The 4,736-nt window shown below is 40.7% G+C and overlaps 1 pseudogene across 1 annotated transcript; it reads right to left on the bottom strand.

Moving 5' to 3' along the window:
* Positions 1–1,463: 1,463 nt before the first annotated feature.
* Positions 1,464–2,157, bottom strand: LOC308258799 (max-interacting protein 1-like; annotated as a pseudogene). Its single transcript has 2 exons — positions 1,620–2,157; positions 1,464–1,568 (listed from the first exon to the last, which is right to left on the bottom strand). The product of its transcript is annotated as a max-interacting protein 1-like (transcript).
* Positions 2,158–4,736: the final 2,579 nt, after the last annotated feature.

Below are 4,736 nucleotides of genomic sequence, written 5' to 3'. Positions count from 1 at the left end.
ATCAACAATAAGTTACGAAAACCATAAAGCTTTATTTTTAAGTAATTAAGGGTCGTTAAATTATTTAAAGTATACAAAGTCCAAACAGCCGGGGTAAGGTGAAGGCTTCCCAGGGTGAGGGGGACAGAGGGAAGCCTTGGAGTTGGGAAGACAAAGGGAACACACGACGTCAACGTGCAGGCGAGACATTGTGCATAGAAGAAAATAACGTTTCTGGAAATATTGGAAGAGCGACAATAGCATGTGCTCCATGGGATTGTGAGGAAGGAGACTGCCTGTAGACGATGGAAGGAACTCTACATTAACATGAGATACGCGCTGAACTAGGATAGTGCGTCTACTACAGACGGTTAGAAGCTGGCAGACGGTAATGATCCTAAAAGAAAACAAAAACAGCATCGACCTTTTTCCTCCCTAGCCCAGACCTCATTCGTTTTGTACACTATAAAGTGTGAGGTGTGAGGTGTTTTGTCATGATCAAATGCTGCATCAAAATCGATGATTTTTTCCATGTGTTTTTCACTATAAAAGACATCTATGTTTACTTATGGACAAGCTTTAAAAAGATGTCATTTTGGTTTTCAAAACATATGAACAGTTAACAAAATCTCAAATAAAAATGTTGCCGTGGCTCAGACCGTGGCCTGCTAACTTGCACGCATAACTCTTCTGACCCAAGCGGACACCGAGGCACGCGGAGCTTTCTCCTTTTTACCCCAATCCACACTCACAGGCGTTGTGTGACGGAAGTGTCATGCACGGACTGCCCCCATGTGGCCTCGGGGCCTCTGGCTGGCGAGCTGGCAGTTGGGTGCCCTAGTGCTAACCATGCAGGATAAGGCTAGCTTGCTTAGCATGGAATCCAGCAGAAAGCTGAGCTGCAGATGATCCCTTTCAAAAGGCTTCATGGGAGTCTCTCCTTGTAGAGTATGAAATGAGTTGGTTTTTTTAAAAGAATTGATCATCCACAGGCTTCATGATAAGATGTCCCAGGCTGAGTTTTAATAGCTCCTTGGCTATCCAAGATTAATGCCTGATTATCTTGTCTTTTCCTTAATATAAATTTGATTTTGTTTCTAGAGCCATAAAGCTCAGAAGGGGTTCACAACCTCCACCTTAAATGTGTCTACTCAATGTCGTAGGAGCAAACTAGAAACAGAGGAGGGACTCTCCAATGTCCTCTTTTAAATCAACTAAATCAAATCAAGATAATTCCATACAAGTTTTCTGCTGCCATTAGAAATTGTGATTTTTTCCAATATGAGTATCTCAATATTTGTTCTGCTGGGGAGGCTCTACCCTACTTTTTGCTAAGTATTTGCTTAAATACAGGTCTTTTGGCCCTTTTGTTCAAGAATAATTTTGTTTAGCTTTAAAGAGACTGCATCATAAACCCAATTTAAGAGATTGTATTGAATTGGCCCATGAATATTTTGCCCTGAACTGTTATGTCATGCTGGGTTCTAGGAAGTGAATGAAAGTTTGACACTGGCACTGGAGTAGCCCTCATCACTCCCAATACTCTGCAGGCTGCTACGGTCATCAATGTGGAGCTTTTTCCTTCTTGCCTCGATCCACACTCACAGGCGTGGTGTGACAGAAGCTGTCATCCAGGAGGCACCTGTGGTACTTATATTGTCCACTTCTCCATGGGAGAACTCTGTGGTTTCAACATCCCCTTCAATCTCCTCTCGCTCTGAGTCAGAACGATCTGAAGAAATAGCTGACCCGGTGCTGTCCATCCGTATCTGTTCCATCTCCAGAGGGCCCTGCAGCTGCTCCAGTCTCTGCTTCAGAAACTCTGCTCTCATTTCAAGTTCTCAAGCTGGTGCTGGCTCTCCCTTTCAACTTCTTCAAGTTTCTAGATGTGTGCTTTGGCTTTGCTGAGCAAACCAAGTGCTATGTGTCTGGTCCTAGTGGAGTCAGAACTTTTCAGCGTTCTAAACACAGGCGCAGATGAGCTCGTCGGTTCTTTTCCAGCTCATTGTGTTTAGATCTGTTGGCAGCGCTGGTATTGTTGCTCCCACTGCTGTGTTTCTGGGTCCGGCTCAACCTCCGTGGGGGCTTTGAATGCTGTAACCGGGCGTTCGGCGTGGAAGGGAACGATGAGGCGTAGCCATGCTCACACTCTTGGCTCAGCTCCTCACTCCTGGACATTTTCAGTCCAGGAGGCTTTTGTCTGGGGAAGAATGGCTTCTTGTCTTCATCACTCACTGCCAGGATTAAAAGGATCCACAAGAGTTCTCAACGAGCGCCATCCGCATCAGACTGCTGGACAGGAGGGCAGCCAGCCCGGCACACTGAGGGCCCTGCCTTCCCAGCCACCGATGGGCCACGCGGCCTGGCAGCCTCTAGCTCCTATTCTTAACAGCCACTGAGTGATTTGTACATTTAGAGATAGTGAAAAGTTAGGTTTGTTATGCCTTATCAATCACAGAGTAAAGTCCTCATTGACTTTATTATGACATTGGCCTGAGGGCGTGGACTGCAGTGTAAGGTCTAGATGCTAACCTTTCTAGGTTCCGTGTTGGATTGTTCGTGTTCCGAGTGGCCCCAGTAAACTAGTGGGGAGGACTCGTGGGAGGAGTGCTGTGGTAAGATTTTTATCTTGGAAATACTGGCCCAAGTCCAAACCTATGGAGATTTCACATTCTATTACTTTTTGTGGTAAACTCTTACAGCTTTAGCTGTATCCCATTAGGCTTGGATACCAAGGAATTGTCCCTAACTGGTGGGTTTTCTAAATATATATATATTAGAACACACACACACACACACACACACACACACACACACACACACACAGTGGTACTGGGTCATCCTACCCACACCAAGACCTATTTTACTCATTATTTGGAAACAGGGTCTCACTCACTAAGTTGTGTCACTAAGTAGCTGAGGGTGGCTTCAAACCTGTGACACCCTGTCTCAGCCTCCAAGTACTGGGATTACAAGTGTGTGCCACCATGCCCTGCTCTTCTAAATATTTTTAATTGCTCATTTGGTCCCTTCTTTAATGTGGAGTTATTTAGCAGTGCATTTTTTTAAATTAATTTATTTTTTAAATTTGTGCATTGTAGTCATATATCAATCACATTGGAGTACAAGACTTGAGAGGATATACAAGCACACATCATCCAATTAGCCCTCCTCCAGCCCCCATCCCATTCCCTCCCCCTCCCTCCATCCCACACTTCTTTGGTGATTTACTTTGATACATTTGTTTATGTACCTCCTGCGTTTTAAAGAGGCTCCGTCCTCCAGTATTACATACCCTCTGATTGGTCACATTAGTTGCTTCACTATAGGGCCCTTTCTATAGCTCAACCTCTTCCTGTTGCCCTTTTCCTCCTAGTTATTGCTGATTAAGAGAAGTGTCTGATTTATATTTTCTGCGATATTTCTCTGTGCATGCTGCGTTGCAAGTACCGATCCCACTCTTGACTGGATCAGTCCACTGAGTAGCAGTGCATTTAAAGTCGAATTTCTCTTCAGCTACAAATCTCCCCAGATTTCCTAACCTGGATTTTTTTTTTCCAAAGTATTGCAGATTCAACTATTAAACCACTGAGTGAGTGGCACCGATAATCTTACTCTGTGCTAGCATCCTTATCTTTCTTTTTTTATTGTTTTTATTTTTATTTATTTATTTATTTTATTTTTTTTTTTTTATTGGTGCACTGTATTCATACATCATAGTGGGATACAAACTTTGGTAGAGATACATGCACACATCGCCCAGTCAGCCCCCACCCGATCCCCACCCCATTCTCTCCCCATCCCTCCCTCCCATGCTTGGCTTAGTGGTTGACATCTAGTATTATAGCAATTTATCCAAAATTAAAAATGATAAACTCACATATAACAGTTTCATTTGTCTGATACCAAGCTTTTGATGACTTAAAGATAACATTTCAATATTTCTTTTTACTTTCTTTCTTACCAGAGAATATTTTTTTTCTATTTTTTTTAGGTGAAACTATCATATATTTATATATTTATTTTTCAGAAAAAAAGTCTATCCTAATATGGAATATGAACTCTAGATACCCAAAACGATCTTGAAAAAGAACAAGGCTAGAAGATATATATTTTCTGATTTCAAACCATATAAAGCTACAATAATTGAAACAGTGTAGTACTATTTTAAAGGCAGATATATAAACCATTGGAGTTAAATAAAAGCCTAGAGCTAAATTCTTCTCATATTGTCAAGTTATTTTTGACAAGGTTTCCATGAACATTTGGTGGTGGAAATAATAATCTTTTAACTAAATATTGTTGAAAAATAATAATTACATGGAAAAGAATAAAATTGGACCCTTACCTAATCCCATATACAAATATTAACTCAAAATAGATAAAAGACCTAAATATAAATCTTAAGACTATAAACTTTTAGGAGAAAATCTGGGTCATAAAACCTCACAACATTGAAATTGGCAGTGATTTCTTGGATATGATTTCATTGGCACAGGCAACAGAAGAGTATACAAACGCCCTAAAAAATAAAAAAAAATATTGTATATCCAAAGACAATGTAAAAAGAGTTAAAAGTTACTAATAGAATGGGATAAAATATTTCCAAATGCTATATCTGAAGGTATATTAATATTCCAACTAGAAATCCTAAAAATTAACAACAATAAAGGCAAACAATACCATTTAGAGATAGGTAAAAGACTAACATAAATAATGAATCTCCACAGATAACCAATTTTAGTTGTCTGTTGGAT

This window comes from Muscardinus avellanarius (genome assembly GCF_963383645.1).
Source record: "Muscardinus avellanarius genome assembly, chromosome: 2".
Classification (NCBI taxonomy): Eukaryota; Metazoa; Chordata; class Mammalia; order Rodentia; family Gliridae; genus Muscardinus; species Muscardinus avellanarius.
Note: the sequence above shows the minus strand (reverse complement) of the source record. Positions and strands in the feature narration are given on the sequence as shown.